This window comes from Arachis hypogaea, chromosome 2 (genome assembly GCF_003086295.3).
Source record: "Arachis hypogaea cultivar Tifrunner chromosome 2, arahy.Tifrunner.gnm2.J5K5, whole genome shotgun sequence".
NCBI lineage: Eukaryota > Viridiplantae > Streptophyta > Magnoliopsida > Fabales > Fabaceae > Arachis > Arachis hypogaea.
Window position 1 is genome coordinate 6,244,140 of NC_092037.1, and position 19,459 is coordinate 6,263,598.

The window sequence follows — 19,459 nt, forward strand, 5'->3', positions numbered from 1 at the left end:
TGGTATTACCGCACTGCCATGGATAAGGATAAGTTGTGGCAATCGGGTCCACAATTGCACACGGACATTGGTTGGCGTTGAGATGCAAGGTGTGTGGCGGAGTTAGGTCGATGGCTGAAGAACTTCCAAGAAAAGCCAATTTGGAAGTTGCACCATGAATTTTCAGCAAGGTTTCGATCTGTACCAAGGCAAAATGCTTGGAGTGGTCTAATTCCAAGTGAGTATACTTTCATGGTGGAGTATGATAGTTCTCTGAACTATGATTGTCGGTATAGACAATGGCAGCAAAGAATTGTCGGTGTTGACAATGGAAGCTGAAGATGTGTGACTATTTCAATCAAGGTGGAGATTGTTAGGATTTGGTTGAATTAGTCCCACATTGCTTAGGATAGCAAATGGAGTGGGTGGCCTAGGTTATAAATATGATGCTAAGTTCTCCATATTTTTTGCACCAGTCGGAAACACTTAAAGCTTATATCTGACTTTTCTTTTCCTCTATACTCTTTGATTAGAGAGTGTTGTGAGGTGTAGTTAAATATTTGCTTTGTGAGAGTGTGGGTGTACGGGGTGCCGGTGTTAGAGAGAAAGAAGTCTATGTGTTGTAACAATTTTCACATAGTGATATTCTCTGGTTGTCATTTGACAACGGCCGTGGTTTTTTTTCCGGTAATTGGAGTTTCCACGTTAAATTCTTGTGTTGTGATTGTGTCATTTTATTTCTCTGTCAAAGGTGTTTTCTCAAGGGGGAATGGTGTCTTATTCCCAACACAGAAGAAGCAGCAGAAGATGAGGATGAGGAAAAAAAGAGTTTTGAATTATGTAGAATTTATCAGCACACATACACCGAAAATTCTTAAACAATACACCCAAATATCTTCGTGTTACACCCAAATATTTTCGTATTACACCCAAATTTACTGCAAATATAGAAAAATATTTTCTTTAATGCAGAACTTTTACATTACATTCAATTCAAACCATCAACGATGAAACATTATTCACCCACAGAATCATAAACTGCTAATGAAAAAATTAATTAGAATCGAACAACACCTCAGATCAGCGATTTGATTGGATTCAAAATAATAATCAACTTCGTTCTGATTCAATTAACAATTTGAATTTGAATTATTCATTATCTTCAACAACGAGATAACTGATGATGGAGGAGAAAGAAGAAAAATGAAGGAGAAGAAAAAATTCCAATAAAAAAAGAAGGAGAAGGAGGAGGAGGAGGTGACGATAACGAGAGAAAAATAAAAAAGAAGAAGAAAGAATGTCGGCACATAAATATAAATAATTTTTATAATTTGTATAAAAAACGTTTGTATATAAAAAATAATTAATTTCATAAAGGCTAAAATCATATTTAAACCTAACTTATTTAATCATTGTAAGTTGTATATGAACTTTATTTTGACTTTTCATAAATAGTATGCCTTGTAAAAAATAATTTAAAGGGGATATCTTAAGTCTATGAAATCTAACTCAGTACATGATAAATTAAAATAAATTAGTTATTGAAATCTGATGAAAAATATTAATATGATCTTAACGTGATAAATTATGCACTAAAATTAATCATAACGTTATAATTTCAATGTTAAGTTTCTAAGCTCCTTCCATCATGTAAATATGTGCAATTGCACACAGAAATTATTTGATATCAAAGTAGATTCCAAATCGAATTTAAGTGATAGTTTAAATGATGATTCTATGCTAGATGGCCTAGGCAATATTCTTCATGAATACGCTATTGGATTCTCCAAATCTATAATCTAACCTTTTGTTTGTTTCTTGGGACTGTATTGTAATTTTGTTTTAGGATATGTCTAATAAGTTATAAACCAATTAAACTATTAGAATCCTTTTGTTTTAAAGCAAGTAATCAAGAACTGAAATATTTGTACGTCGTCGTTGCAACAATTAGATATAGGCCCATATTTTTAAAGTTTAAGCCTTTTTGTAACAACTTTACGTGATCACTGTCATCAGGTAATAAGTAATAACTATCGCTGGAAATGAGTCAAGCCAGCTCATGAACTAGCTCGAGTTCGATTCATTAATAGCTCGATAAGCTAAGTTTGTGAGTTAGTGAGCCAAGCTTGAGCTGGGAATTGAGCTCATAAATTAAATGAGCCGAACTTGAACTTGGATAAGCTCAGCTCATTAGCTCGTGAACTGACTCGATTATATATAGATAATTATTAATACACATATCCTATATGCATTTAATCTATATTTTTAATATTATATACATACATATGAAATAGTACTATATAACCATATATATTAATGATCTTAATTATTTAAAATTTAAAATTTATTTTTTACATATAATTTTGATGTAGGACATAAATAAAAAAATTATTTTATTGATAGATAACAATATATAAAATTGATCTTTTTAAATATTTTAAAAATATATAAGTTATAATTTATTGATATAGAATTATAAATTATGTATTTATGTTTCTATTATTTGAGCCGGTTCGTAAGGTCAAACCAGCTTGTGAGCTTTTGGTGAGTCGAGTTTGAGTTTAAGAAATAGACTCGATTGTTAATAAGACGAGCCGTGAGCCAAGCTCAATTTTTGTGAGCCGAGCTTGAACTTAGTCTAACTCAACTCAGCTCGACTCACTTCTAACCCTAATAATAACAAACCATGCATAGTTTAAAAATAATATATTACTTTTTGTCAAAAAAAACTTATTACTTAAATCAATATACACCCTATAAAAGTTTAAAACTCCAAAAGTAAATTAATAATAATTTAATTTTCATGATAAATTATTTTTACGCCGTCATTGAATGGTACATTATCACACTAATGAAAGTAACTATTTTTTAAATCTATTATCTAAAAAAACAATTTAATTATATAAATCTAATTAAATAATTATATAAAAAATTTTATATTCACAATATATTAAAATTAAATTCATTTAATAAATAATAACTGAAATTAGTAGATATAACAAACATTTTAAATTTATATTAAATTTAATTTTAATATATTTTTAGTATAAATAAAATAATTTTATATATACATCTAATTATCTAATAATATATCAATAAAAATTAATTATTTTTTATATTGACTACAAATAATTATCCAAAAAAATAAATATAATTAAATAACTCTATATAATATATTTCATATAACTAGTTAGTATATTAAAATTAAACTTTTTTTTAGCATTATTATATTAGTCTACAATGAATTGCATTATGATGCAAAATATTTTGATGTGACATATTCTAGTGACAATTTGCATACTTTTTTTTTCAATCATTTTTTTAAAATATTACGTAATCAATTATAGATATTAATATTTAATAATTATTTATGTTAAAATTTGTCAATAATTCTAATATTCTATTTTATATCTTTTTAGTTATTAATAATAATAATAATAATAATAATAATAATAATAATAATAATAATAATAATAATAATAATAATCTACTTCTACTTAATATATTAAAATTAGATTTTTTCTCTAATTAATGAAAGTGAGATAATATCTCATAAATTCATTTTTTTTCCAAAATGAAAACACTATTCTCTCTTTTAAATTTATTTTAAAAAAATATTTTTATTATAATTATATTACAATTAGCATTTAATAAATAATGCATGATTATACTAATTTAAAAAATATCTTTATTATAATTATATAAAATCAATATTTAATACATTATCAACTAATGAAAGTGAGGTGTCAATTTTTCGTGAATTTATTTTCTCTCTAAAATGAAAGTACTATTCTCTCTTCTAAATTTATTTTAGAAAAATTATAATTCCACATTGAATATATGTGACAAATTAAAAAAATTTGGCGAGTTAATGTAATCAAATCATATTTCTATAACATATATAAGAATGTATATTTTTATTATATAAAAATTAGATTTCTGCACTTAATGATGGAGCTGATGTGAGCGTGTTTCTTAATTTATTTTTTTATAACTTATTGAATATAATTTATTATAGTAAATTAATGATATCAACTAATTGATTTGATTAGATATTTAAATATCACATGATTTATTATAATTTATATCAATCAATTAATTGTAATTTATTATATCAATTATTTTAATTCATTAATTTATAAGGTACATTCTGATATAACTATGCAGACAATTCAACAATTAAATTGAATGAAAGAAGTATGAGGTGTGGTATAAAGGTTCAACAATCAGGAAAATGAACCAATTCACATAACAGATAAAAAAAGGGGAAGTAAAGTTGAGGAAGAGAGAGCTTCCTACAGCAGAGAAGAAGGAAAAATTGGTAAGGAAAAGAATTAACAAGAGAAGGGTAATTTCAGAGGGAGAGAGGGTCAGAGCTTATAACTTCCATGCCATCTCCTTGGTGCCTTTCTTCCTCTATATTTTTTGTTATTCGAAGGGAGTTTGTTGCTTCCATTTTGCTAGTTGAGTTGTTATGCCAGCTGCCCCATTTCTCTATCCTTCTATGAACAGTTTCCCCGTTCAAATTGACCTTGTCCTCAAGGTCGAAGTTGGGATGCATCTGCTTCATGTCTTCATAAACTTCCCAAGTGGCATCCTCCACAGGCAAAGCTTGCTACTTGATCAATACCTCTTCATGCCAGCGGTTATTCTTCTTGACCATTCGGTGTCCTAAGACCAGTTGAGGCTGCAATTCAAGGCCCTGGCCATCCAACAACAACGGTGAAGGGTTGCTGGATTCTGGGGATTTGCTGGTACATTTCTTAAGCAATGATGACACATGGAAGACTGGGTGGATTTTAATAGTTGCAGGGAGCTGCAACTTATATGCAACTTTTTTGATTTTTGTGATCACTGGAAATGGGTCAAAATAGCACATGCTAAGTTTTTTATTACTGCGCAACGCCACCGATTGTTGTCGATACAGTTGGAGCTTCACATAAACCAAATCCCCGATTTGAAACTCCAATTCAATGCACTTCTTATCAGCGTTTAGTTTCATGCGAGCTTGTGCTCGTTGTAAATAGCTTCGAAGAGCTGTCAGCACTTGGTCTCATTGTTGGAGGAGTTCTTGTACAGCTAGCGGGTCCGTGGACTCAACATTGTAACGTATAAGAGGAGGGAGATCTCTCCCTAATAGGGCCTTGTATGGAGATATACCTGTAGTTGAGTGGACTGCGGTATTATAACTAAATGCTGCCCAAGGCAGTAAATTGTTCTGCTGAGTATAGCAGCGTATATACATTTCAAGACATCTATTGAGGACTTCGATCTGGCTGTCAGTTTGCGGATGCCAACCAGAGCTTCGAGCCAACTTGATGCCCTATGCATTGCACAAGTGTTCCCAAAATTTGAAAGTAAATACCTTGTCTCAGTTAGAGACGATGGACTGGAGAACCCCATGGATGCTAATGATGTGCTTGATGAAAGCATCAACAACCTTAGAAGCTGAGAAGTCTGATGAAAGGGGAATGAAATGAGCAAATTTAGAGAGACGATCGACCACCACCATGATTGTCGCAAAGCCATAAGAAAGGGGAAGACCGGTAATAAAGTCCATTGAGATATCTTGCCACACATGGGAAGGAATGGGGAGTGGCACTAAGAGGCCTGGGGGTGGGCGGGTGGAGTACTTTGCCTGTTGGCAAATGGCACAAGACGAAATGTATTTCTTGATAGAAGTTGCCATGTGTTTCCAAAAGAATTGACTTGCAATTCTAGCCAAGGTTTTCTGAATATCCGCATGTCCACCTAACGATGAATCGTGGAAGTGCCGCATAATGTGTTTCACCAATGGAGAATTGGCTGGAATGATGATGCGGTTGTCCCAATACCAGAGCTCTTGCCTATTGTGTAGCTGATTTGAGGATACCGCTGACTCAGATAATTCCGATTTGGGGTCAAATTCCCTGAGGCCCTGTCGGATTTGAGCCATCAACTCACTCTCCATAGTAGTCAAAGACATAAAAGCACGAGATAAGCCATCTACACCCTGATTCTCGGACCATTTCTTATATTCAATTGAAAAATTATAGCCCAACGGCTTCGACACCCACAGTTGTTGCTCTAGAGTTTGAATGGTCTGTTGTTGTAGCTCCCGCAAGCTTTTATGATCTGATCGAATAATAAACATATTGCCGAGAAGGTAGTGGCAGAACTTGGCCATAGCTAAAATAATGGCATGCATCTCCCGAGCGTAAGCTGACCAGTTCTGGTTGGAAGTAGGGAGTTTTTGGGAGAAATATGTAATAGGGTGGTCGTCTTGGCTGAGGATTGCACCAATTTCGGTTTCTGAAGCATCAGTTTCCAGCACGAAGGGTTTCAAGAAATTCGGTAGTGCCAGCACCGACGCTGTTCTAAGTGCATATTTAAGGTTGATGAAGGCTTTGGAATTCATGAGGCTTTGGAAGGTCGCTGGTGAATTAGATAATCCAAATGGCATTACTAGCCATTCGTATAATCCCTGGTGTGTCCGGAAGGCTATCTTATGACGATCATCCTCGCGGACCCTGATTTGGTGATAGCCCAATCGGAGGTCCAATTTGGAGAAGAATTGCGCTCCAAAGAGCTCGTCCAATAACTCGTCGACGGTTGGCATGGGAAAAGAATGTTTTATGGTCACTGCGTTGAGAGCCCAATAGTCCATACAAAAATGCCATGTCCTGTCTTTCTTCTTAACTAACAAGACTGGGGACGAAAAATGGTTGGTGATGGGCTACACCATACCTTCTGACACCAACTCAGCCACAATACGTTCAATCTTGGCTTTCTGGCTATGTGGATACCGGTATGGGCGCACCTTGACCGAGGAGGAGTTGGGAAATAGGGTGATAATATGGTCATGGGTACGCGGTAGCGGGAGGCCGTGAGGGATCTGAAATACTGCCACAAATTCGGTTAGAAGTGAGGCCAGTTCAGGCGGCATAGTGGAGGGAGAATCCAATGGAGAAGGAACAGGGGTCTCGGGTGGCTGGACTTGAAGAGTGTATAATTCAGCAATAGCAGACACAGAGAGGAGACGTCAGAATTGGCTAAAGTGAGCCTGGGTTGGACCCTGCCACTTCTTGCCCTGTAGGGTGACCAAGCGATTCCTAGCTAAGAATGTGATGAATTTATCTTTGTAGTTGACCAAGTGAGTATCTAGTGTCTCTAACCAACTGTCACCCAAAACCAACTCCTTTGAAGCGATTGGCAGCACAAAAGCTGAGATATAGAGAGTGTGACCCTGGATGGTGACTGGAACAATGCACACTTCGCCCTCACAGTGTAGTAAGGCACCGTTGCTGATCTGCACTACAAATTTTGGGGCCGCAAAGATGGGGAGAGCAAGCATAGTTGAGAGGTCAGGGTGGATGAAGTTGTCAGAACTGCGCCATCCATGAGAATCCGAAGTTGTTTCCCTGCAATAAAGCCAGTGAACCGAATTGACTTCCTAGAGGGTACTCCTAACAGAGCATTAAAGGGTAAGTGGTGAGGTTCCTCAGTGGTGGAATCCTGATCAGGGGTGAAAACAGGTGGGCTAAGGGGCTCCTCTGGTGAGTCTTGGTCCGGTGGGAGTTCCTCCACTAACTAGATGATGAAGTAGTGTTTGGAAGAACATTTGTGGGAGGGGGAGAATTTTTCGTCGCAAGTAAAGCACAAACCCTTGTCACAGCGAAATTGAATCTCAGCGGGGGAGAGCTTATGGGGATTTGATTTGGGCCGGGTTGGGAGGAGCGGGGGTGCTGAAGGCGTGCGTGTGGTTGGGGTTGGGGTCTCCGCGTGAGATTTGCTCGCCAAAGTAAAGGGGAGTTTCTGGGGGTGACTGAAGAAAGGCGTGGCTGGGGTTCGAGAACGGAATGAGGCTAGGAAGAACTTCCGTCGAATAACTTGGCCAGGGCGACCACCTATATCAATGAATTTGGCGAATGCGATTTGACTTCGCATTTCAGATCCGGGTGTAATCCACCAACAAAGCAGTCAAGAAGAAGGGCATCATCCATACCGTATGCCCTTGCGACAAGATCGGTGAAGGTGTCGAAGTATGCATTGAAGGTGGAGGATTGTTTCAACTTCAGCAAATCCTCGCGGGGGTTGTCGAACTGGGACGGACCGAACTGGATTTGCATCGCGGTGCATAAGGTGAACCAATCTTGGATCGGGCTTGTTCTTTCGAGCAATTGAAACCAGGACAGAGCCTTGCCTTCCAGGCTCACGGTAGCGAGGTCAACCTTCTGGCCCTCCGGGATGTCGTGGATCTTGAAGAAACGGTCCGCTCGATAGATCCACTGGAGGACATCATCGCCTCCGGCGAAACGAGGAAACTCAAGCTTCACGTGTCGTGGTGGCGCAAAGATCGAGTGCGGCTAATTTGCTGACACCGACCCCTCAGCGCGTTGAGTGGCATGGGCCTGGAGTGAAGTCAGGGATTGATTAATGGCAGCAAGTTGTTCTTGGTGGGCCTTGGAGAGTTCGGAGAGTTTGTTGATAGCGGCTTGCATTGTTTGCAGTCGAGTATTGTCGGCCATGGAAATCACAATGAAAGCACCAGTTGATAAAACTATGCAGACAATTCAGCAGTTAAATTGAATGAAGGAAGTATGAGGTGTGGTATAAAGGTTCAACAACCAGGAAAATGAACCAATTCACATAACAGATAAAAGAAGGGGAAGTAAAGTTGAGGAAGGGAGAGCTTCCTGCAGCAGGGAAGAAGGGAAAATTGGTCAGAATAGCTAAGGGAAAGAATTAACAAGAGAAGGGTAATTTCAGAGGGAGAGAGGCTAGAGCTTACAACTTCCATGTCATCTCCTTGGTGTCTTTCTTCCTATATATTTGTTGTTATTCAAGGGGAGTTTGTTGCTTCCATTTTACTAGTTGAGTTGTTATGCCAGCTGCCCCATTTCTCTATCCTTTTATCTCATTCATAGATGATTTGTTACTTATACTGATTATATATAATAAATACAAATTAATTTAGTTAAAAAAATCATTATCTACTACGTTTTTTTATTTATTCTTTTAATTCATTAAATCCATTCAATTATAATAAATTATTTATATCAAATAATTAATTCAATCAACTATTTTTTAATTTATTTTTTTGAATTCAATAAATCAAATAAAATCAATTGTACTAATTATTTGTATCAATTAATTGATTTGATTAATTCTTAAAAATATTTTTATTTAATTTATTTTATTTATTTAAATACATGAATTATAACTAATTAGTTATTTAATTTTATTAGAATAAATATCAAATTCTATTTCTAATATAAAAATACAAAATTTTATTTCTTCTATTTTTATTTTACCACTATGAAAGACCATATATGCTAAAAAAATATCATTTGTTTACCAATTACTTTTTCATTGGGTAGCTTTTACAATAATTCTTTTTCTTTCTATGAGGCATCGTCGCAAAAAGACAACTATCGTGGATACAAACTATCACACACTCTCTAACTCCCGTGCTCATCGTTCAGAACAATATATGATATATTATCTATGAAGTATTTATTGTAACACCCTGCCACACAGAACTTTACACCTAGGATGTAAAACAGAGGTGGCGAGGCGCTACGACCTCTAAATAAAATACATACATATAATAGCCGAAAGAATATAATAAACTAGGAGCCTTGAAAAACAGGTAAAACTAAATCGCAAAATAAAAAGTCCAACGTTCTGGAAATGAGATTTCTTGCGTGCCAAGAAACCTGAAGATCATAGGTATAAATAAATAGACAAAAGAGAGAATAGAGAGTCAAGGCTATAGAATAACTAGCTCGTAACTCAACCTGCGAAGCCAAAACTGACTGGAGAATATTTACATACTTATATACATATCACAAAATACCCAAAATACAAAGATAAAACTTAAACTCTCCTTAAACTTCTAAGAAGAACAAAATAAACAAGTTAGTCGGAGAGAAGGCTAGGTACATATATACATAAACCAAACAGCAAAAGAAACCCAGAAACTACTCCACTTCAGAAGTCCAGATGCCTACCGAGGAGCTTCTGACCTGCATCTGAAAACTAACAACACAATATGGTGTGAGAACCGGAGGTTCTCAGCATGGTAAAGGTGTCACACACATAATATATAAGGTCCTGAAAATGCTAAAGGCAATCCTAGAACGCTGACACTCAAATTATAAAGCTTAAGTACTAAACAAAAACCACAAAGGGATATGTGTTCTAAGGAAAATCTAAACTCAGCTTAACTTAATATTAACCTTATTCTGACCACCTTTCCTCCGTTATTTCATCTCCAGTGAGTTTGCACAGACAATCAAACAGACAATTGCAAGCACAAGTAGCAGACAAATAGTGCAAGTAATAAATATAGCAATCAACAAGACATATACAGTTAGGCACTCACAAATAATGCATAGCAAACAAAAATAAACATAATGCACATGATGTATGCTTGTCCTATGGCTGACGAAGCTCATTTTTCAGTTATCCAGCCAACCTGACAAGTCCGAAACCCTTAGACTATCCCCTTGTCGCGCATCCCCATGAGTCTATGCATAGCTTTTTCTCATTTCATTCATATTTTCATATATAACTTACTCAATGTGGGATATCCATTTCCGAGAATTTATACGTGTCCGATCACCCTTACAACGTAGGGTCAATAGAGTATCGAGTCTCAACCTGGAACACGTGGTGGCAAGCCACGACTCTATACCCAGGAAAACTTGTATCTCAGATAACATTAAATTCATAAGCCGCATAATATTCATAACCATTCATATTCATTACATAATCATTCATCATAGCCATGGCATCATATAGCCGTCATACATACACATCTTTCTCATACAACTCATCACTTTTAATCTTTACTTTATCCCCAAGTTACCTCTATTTCCTAGCTTCAACTAACTACTAGGCTTATTATTATATTTTATAACTAAAAGAATGAAAATAAAGGTTTAGAAGTTTGAAATTTCGTTTAAAAACACAAAATTCAGTTTTGCAGAAAACAGAGACCACGCGCACGCGACACATGGGCGTGCAAGTTTGGCGCATGACGCGTACGCATTGGCTTGTTCGCCTGCGCATACATGGGAGGCAGTAGCCACCACATGCGAATGAGGGTTCCGCGTACGCAAAAGTCTCATGTCACACGTACGCGTGGGCATACGTTTTACCAAAAATTTTACTAAGTCTGAAATCTGTAGGTTTGCCATTTTAAACTCTAAACTTCCGACGCGCGTAACTTTTTTGTCTTAAAATATTTTTCATCTGTTTTTCGAACGGCATAAAATTCACAGGCCCAATTTTTATACAAACCAAGTTTGAAATCATTTGAAGGTTCGGAAGCCAAGTTATGACTCGTCAAAGTTCGGCCAAAAATTAATTTTCACAAAAACTTCAAAACATCATTTTCATTAAAACCAAACTCAAATCCCACTTCCTATACATATATCCAGCATAACAACATACCAATTAAAATACTAAAACTTCCAAATCCTACCTCAATCAATTTTAAACTTATATACACATTCTCATCCCTAATTTCATCACTTAAATCAACAAGTTTCATCAACAATCCATCACAAAATATATATTCACCCTCGTACCTTAGCAAACATCAATTCTCCATATAGTATTTTATCGCCAACATCAACAACAAGCAATAACCACCAATCCATTCTCATACTCATTCAACATCCTTCATAAGTTTACTAAGAATTAAGTACAATCATGCATTCAACCTATCCTATGGTTATCTAGCCTAAGTTTTCACAGAACATTATATATTAAATACGTAAAACTTAAACCATACCTTAGCCAATTTCCACGTATTTTTTCCAAGGCACCACCAAAGGAACCAAACACATCCCCATAGGTCCAAAGTCACCTAAGCATTGTCACCAAACCTCCACCAAGTCTTCAACATATACAATCAAGCTCCAATTTACATATACACAAACCTAATTCACATATATGACACATACATACTCAAAATCCAATACCTAACATACTCAATTAAAGAATTAGCTAAGGTTCTAGAATTCTCACATTACCCAAGCGCCATTTAAGCAAGAGTGAATGTTTTTCTCAAGTTAATTCGAACCTTAACACCAAAATTATTTAACAATTTTCAATACCTTTGTTCATAGATTTCGAAATTGAAAGTAAAGAAATTAAGGAAGAAAACGTGGCTTCCTTACCTCACAAGGTTTCGGACTTTGTAGAACTCGACGACGCAAATGCGTAGTCGCAAACGATGCGACAATCGAAACTCCAGATCAAAAGTTACATGAATTTGAATGAAATCAAGGGTTTTTGTGAATTTGATTTCCTTCTTCTCCCTTATGCTGAGCTTCAGCGTTCTTTGCATGTAGAGGAGGGATAAGTGAGCCGAAGCTCACCTAAATGAGTGGATTGATTGGACCCGAGTTCAGTTCGAACGGTTTGGTCTGTTCGGTCTAATTTTTGGCCAAATTTTTTGAAATTAATTGCAAAATTCTCATTTTAATGAGCTGTATCCTATTTTAGTATAAGATTTACATTTCTAATTTTTCTTATTAAAACTTAATTTATTGACTAATTATTTACTAATTTAACGGAATTTACATTTTTAGACCATGGTGTTAACATATCTGCATAAATAAAAAAAATTAAGTATTTAAACTTAAGTCATTTACCTGTTTGTGTGGTATATTGTAGTGTGAAATTACTTTTAATTTGTGTTGTGCAATGATATTATGATCTAATTTAAACTTTTACTTTAGAACTGTGTTATGATTTTATCTCATCATTTTCTCTTAAATATCAAGTTGACGTAGTATTTTTATTTATCATTATTGAAATGGATGTGATATAAAATTTACAAAAAAACCCTCACACTCAATTTATTTTATTGTAGTCTTTTATCTCTTTTATTTCTTTTTATTTCTTCTTATTCATTTTATTTTCTTTTTAAATATCATATAATTCATTATAATTTATACCAATTAATTAATTATAATTCATTATATCAATTGGTTTAATTTATTAATTTATAATATGCATGATAAAATAAATTATTTGTTACTTATAACGTTAATTCTTCTAAAATCTAAATCTGAATAATTATATTTTTACTTTTTGTTATGAACAAAATATTATTAATAATAAATAATAATTAACCACACATATTTTTAATCAAAGTGTTTGGATGATTTTTATATTTATTAATATTAATTGTTGATTATTTTTTTGTAAATAAATTGTGTTATAATTTTATGTTAGTTCATAATTGATTAACAATTCATGTTCATGAAACTATGTTACTCTAAATTTTATATTTTATAAATATTTTATTTAAACATAATTTTTAAACATAAAAATGTACTATTTTTAATAATATCATACTTTTACTTTTTTTAATTATTCTAAATGAATATTTTATCGAATACTAATTCATTTTTCTTCCAAAATGAAAGCACTATTCTCTCTTCTAAATTTATTTTAGAAAAATACTTTTTATTATAATTATATTACAATATTACAATTATATTACAATTAGCATTTAATGAATAATGCATAATTATAATAATTTAAAAAATATCTTTATTATAATTATATAAAATGAATATTTATTGCGTTATTAAACCAATTATCAATCGAAAATATTTTTAATCATTTTAATTATATTGATACAATTCTAATTCTCATTTATTATACAAGAATTTTTTCAGTGACAAGTTGTTACGTCAATGGTGACCCATTTATATTGATATCAATTATTATTAATAATAATAATAATAATAATAATAATAATAATAATAATAATAATAATAATAGATATCAATAATTAAATGCTAAAATAATTGACAAACATTGTCTACCTAGCTTCGATTAGTTAACAAATTTAATTTTAGTTATGTTTTATTTTCTACATAATTATGTTAATTGTCAATCATTATACATCAAATTAGCATTTAATACATAATTATGTTAATTATCAATAATTATTTTATAATTATATATCAAATCAGCATTTAATACATAATTATGTTATGTGTCAATAATTTTAATTTTCAATTATTATAATATAATTTTAAATTAGTCATAATTTTTGGCAAGTTGATATTGATATCTACCTTAAAAAATTAAAACAAAAATTTATGATTCTAATTATGATAAAAATGTATATGATATGATAATGGCTTATTCAATCACGGCAAATATATAATTTATAACGTAAATAATAAAAAATTAACTTAATAATAACTAATTTATATAATTATTTTTGTTCTAATAAAGTCTATGTATAGTATTTTTGTGGTTTGTGAGCCTAGATCTAAGAATTAACTCTTTTTTTTAATTTATTATTCTTCCTTGACTACTTCATAGAATAAGAATGTATTTTTCGTTTTTCATCAAAGTTGATCCTTTTAAGGTATAATTTATAATTTTTTATAGTATTTTTTATATATTCATTCTATTATATTATTCTTTTGATAATTTAATGATTGTTCTTACTCCAATTTATTCTTTTTGTCTAATGTTCCAATGTGATTGTATTTTCATTTAACGTTCCAGTGTGATTGTCTTTTGTTACAATAATTTACAATGCACCACATCCATCAAATACCATCTCAAGTTGTATTTACTGATTCAGATTCTAATTACATGGATGTAAGCGTCCAACGAAGGGGCAATAAATTCTATTTTACCGAAAGATGGTTGGATTTACTCACATATTATGACCAACCTAATGCAATTTCAACGATTGGTAATATATTCAAATTTTATTATTTTAAGGTTTTCATAATTCAAATAATTTTATAACATATTGTGATTTTTTTCAAAAATTACTGAACATTTTTTTGCATCAATGCAATGCCATTGAGAGAAATAAAGGTTAGTTTAGTTTCTCGATGTGGCAATTCTATACCTTGCCACATTGCATGGATAACGGATGATGAAACTTATTTAGCAAAGGGGATAGTCTGAATTCATACAAATTTAAAATGTTAGAATTTATGATGTTGTTTCAGTTGGTTGTCGTTACGAGAATGATTCTAATCTGTGTCTAAGGACTAGAATATATTAAATATTATTTAAGTAATTTAGTTCTAATATTGATATTTGATTAAATTAGTTGGAGAGAAATTTAAATTATCATCTCAATTTATATATTACGACTATTCTTGTTGGATATGTTATTTTTAAAATTTTTAATATAAATTTTTTTTCGACTTTTAAGTTTATTTTCTTTCTTGGATATATGTATCCCATTTTTTTTATATTTCAGATTAATAATGCAATTATTAAGAGAAGTGTAATTCATCAATAAATTAGAAATTTAATTATATTGTGTTGACACAAGATTGATTAATTAAAATTAAGGTGTGATAAAAGAAAAAGAGTCACAATACGTAATTTTGTTTTTCTTGCTAACATATGAAGATATATGAAAGAAAAGAAAAGTTAAAATATCACTATTTAAAAAAAAATTGTTAATCATATGTATGAATGGAGATTGAAAAATGTACATAGATATAAAAAATAAAAAATTATTGTACGATCGTAAAATACAAATAATCATATATATATATATATATATATATATAAAAGAAAATAATCATAACAAAAAAATAATTAACATATGTGATTTAAATATTTTTAAGTATAACTAATATATATGTAAGCATAAATAAAAAATATTTAAAACTATTTAACAAAATTAATGTATACGTATACCTAAAAAAAATTACTATAATTTATGAAGATTACACATATGATGACATTAATAATAAAAAATAAAAAATTACTAAATGAGTTTTTTTTTTGTAAAATTACATATTTGTAATATACAATGATAATAACTCGATTTCCATTTTTATGTGTTAACATTTGAGAAAGCAATTTTATGTAATTTTTGTGAAAACATATATATATATATATATATATATATATATATATATATTGTATTAATTAATAGTTATTCTTTACGAAAATATATGATACTACTATAGATATAGTATATCAATAAAAATAGTTTATAAATATAATTGCTTATAGTATAATTTTATTATAGTAACATTTTTTTATATTTATTTTTTATATAGCAATAATATTATATATATTTATATATCTTCTCTTTTATCTGTTTCTCAAAAATATTAGCATATAATTAATGTAGATAATATATATACTAGATAATATATATACTGAATAAGTATTTTTATTTAATTAATAAAAAAGATTAATAAAATATAATGACATAATTTTCACTTAATTATAACAAGTATTTTCTTTGAAAATATTAGCTAATTATTAATGTGTATAATATATATATGAATTATTACCATTATAATTTATTTAGAAAATTCATAATTCAGACATAGTTTTTTTTCTGTTTTTTATTTTTCATACCTAATGGCTATTAGTTACAATTCTATCAGTAGTATTATTTATGGTAGATTATGTGATGAAAACGTTTGGAAAATAAAGGTAAGAATTATAAAGTTATGGAAAGTTCCATCTAAATTTGACAAGAGCAAGACGGCTTATATAGAAATAGTTCTCATGGATAATAATGTTAGTTGATTATTTTTCATGATTCTTTCGAGTGATGCTAGGTCCAGTTTATAAGTATTTTTTATTTTAAGTTTATTTGATAAGTAAACCCTTACACGAATTAAAGACAGTGCGATTAATCGCACTATAGAACAAATAAACGAAGTCTTAGTTAGAAACATCCTGGAGAAAATAAAGAATGCTTACATAAATCAAAGAGCCAAAGAGTGAAAAACAACATAAAATTTCTAATGCAACTGGAAGATCTAAGATCCATTAATCCATACTGATGGTGTTTGTACAATTTTATTCACAAACATGTATAGACACTAGACACAAATTATGAGGTGACTATTGTCTATTATTCTCCAAACACTTCGGACAACAAAGAAAAATATCCTACCTTAACAACAGCATGCATGTCTCACGTCCCATCAATTCCATCTGGGCGAAAGTAGCAGTTATCTTAACTACCGACAGGATACTTATTTACTATAAAAGGAAAATCTGATTTATATAAATTTTAAGCCAAATGTTCTCATCCTAGAATCAGGTTGTTCAATAACTGTCCTTGATTATCTATTCAACATTTTCTTTTTTGATTTTCCACGGTATTCCTCACCTCAACAGTTCAAGGACTAACCTGTTGGGAATTTGAGTTCATTTAAGGATTTTTCGTTGGCCAATGGGTTGCTGCATGCACAAGGCGGGACTTGGATTCCCAAAACAGTTGTTTAAGCGGACTAGTGAGCTAATCACAAAGAAGATGCGGGGTAACCATCTCCTAATTACGGAGGAGATTTATACTAACAAATCAGTAACACAAGAAAGATGTGGGGTAACCATCTCGTAGCATGGTTATTTTATTAATTTGAAGAATTACATATATGTTATTTGTTAAGGTTAAGGAGCAGTGGAAGTATGGTAATAAATTGACCTCACAATGAAAATTTTGGAATCTAATTGTATCCACCACACCAGAATCATCATACTAATTAATGGATGGAAAAACCATTGCGACTAATCCAACGGAACATCAAACCAAAATACAACAACTACCACAATTACTAAGTCTTGACCCAATTGGTGAGATTGGCAACAAACAATGATTAGATGACGCATGAAATCCTGTTCATATTTAGATTACCAAGTTCTAAATTGTTTTAATAGTTTCTTCCATGATTTCCAAGTCTCCCTCCACCTCCTCCATTAGACTAACATTCATCTTATCCACTCTCCTTCCTCCTTACAAGGACTTCTATAGGCCTCCTTAACACATCAAACTGAAATAGATTGCCAAAAATGCCCCCATCTAATGTTTTAATTGTTCATCACATTTGCTACATTTAAGCACATGAAAAATAGCAAAGAACTAGTCATTTGGGGTTTTCTAAAGGAAATCACCAGACCTCTTTCAAAGAGCAATTGATTACAAGTGCAAGATACTCAACCTCAAAGCCTTAGCAAGAAAACATTGAGCGAAGAAAAAGGAATGAATGTTGTCAATTATTCTAGAAATGATGCTAAACTCGACTTCACAATTTTCATTCGTCAAAAATCTGAATTCCACTTTTCAATTCCAAAACAAAAGAAAAGAGGAGGGCATTACTGCACATGAAATCCATTCTTATCCTAACGTACATTGGTGAAAAATCAGAACATTTTTATGAAACAGATACGGCTGCATTATAAGATTGCTAAGAGATTATTATTAGATGTTAAAAGAACACTTAATCTTTTCATACTTGGTAATGAGGCAGTAGGTCAAAAGTGACTGGTCCCGCAAGCTCCCAATTAACTATGTGCCTGCAGGAACCAAATTTTAAAGTTAGTTGATAACATCACATTCACTTTGTACTTTTTGGCCTTCAAACTGTTTTATACACAAAACCAACCTACCCAGCTAACAATGCCCCCACTATAAATTAGAGTCAAAATAGACCATGCGCGAGGCTGTTCCACCTTCCAAAACATTTAAATGTTCTAGATAGTATTGAGCAGAGACACACTACATGCCAAGATTGTGTTACAAACCAATAAGAGGATCCAGTGGTTCAACAAAGTCCAAAAACCCAATGCAACTTTCTATCAACTCAGAGTACAAAATCTCAATTTCATCCGAACAATCTATCTAACCCTTTCGATGTAACTACTGTTGGTTCATCCATATCGTAGTACTTCGATTCACCCTTAAATAATAAACACACATTCCTTTAGTCCATATATAACAATGTCTTTTCCACTTCAAGAGCTTAGTGTGTTTTCAGATTTCCTCCTTCTATGTTTAGAGCAGCATATATTAGGAATGAAAAAAATGCATCTTCCATCAAAGCTAATCCAATATCTAAACATGTTACTCAGTACAATTCACAGAGAAACTTCAATCTATGAAGCAAGGAAACTAGCAACTCACAGTTGAAGAATTTTTATGGAGGAAAAAGTAAGTATTAGAGGCCGGGAGAGGTGCAGCAGAGAGTACCCTGTGATAGCGCTCGGCAGCTCCGAGATGTTGTTCTCAGGCATGACGCCATCCTCGCCGTCGCAACCGCACTATGCAGTGGCAGCATCGACTGCGCGCATCTCAGTTCCGGAGCAACCCTACAACAACAATCACAACACTTGAGGAATAAAAATTTCGAGCTTGGGAACTTGGAAATAACGTCACAGTGGAAAAAAAAACCTGGTTAAAATGGATCGGCGAAGAGGAGAAGTAGTGGTGTCGGTGTTGGAGAAGGATGAAGAGCGAAGAGTGGATTTGATGGTTGATTTTATGGAAGAAAATGAAGAAGCTCTTTGCGCGATTCTGCTGCACGCTGAAGCCATTTATGAAGAGGATCGTGAGAACGGTAACAGCGCGATGCAAAGGGTTTATGGTTTTGACTTTAGACTTCTGCGTGTTGCACCAGAACGTTTATGCTCATTTTTTTATTCCTTATTATACAAATATTTAAAAGGATTAATTTTAGGT

The 19,459-nt window shown here is 32.3% G+C and overlaps 1 long non-coding RNA gene across 1 annotated transcript; it reads right to left on the reverse strand.

Moving 5' to 3' along the window:
- Positions 1-18,009: 18,009 nt before the first annotated feature.
- Positions 18,010-19,459, reverse strand: LOC112734878 (uncharacterized). The gene is made up of 3 exons (XR_011870568.1): positions 19,172-19,459; positions 18,971-19,089; positions 18,010-18,297 (listed from the first exon to the last, which is right to left on the reverse strand). It is a non-coding gene; the product is annotated as an uncharacterized lncRNA (long non-coding RNA).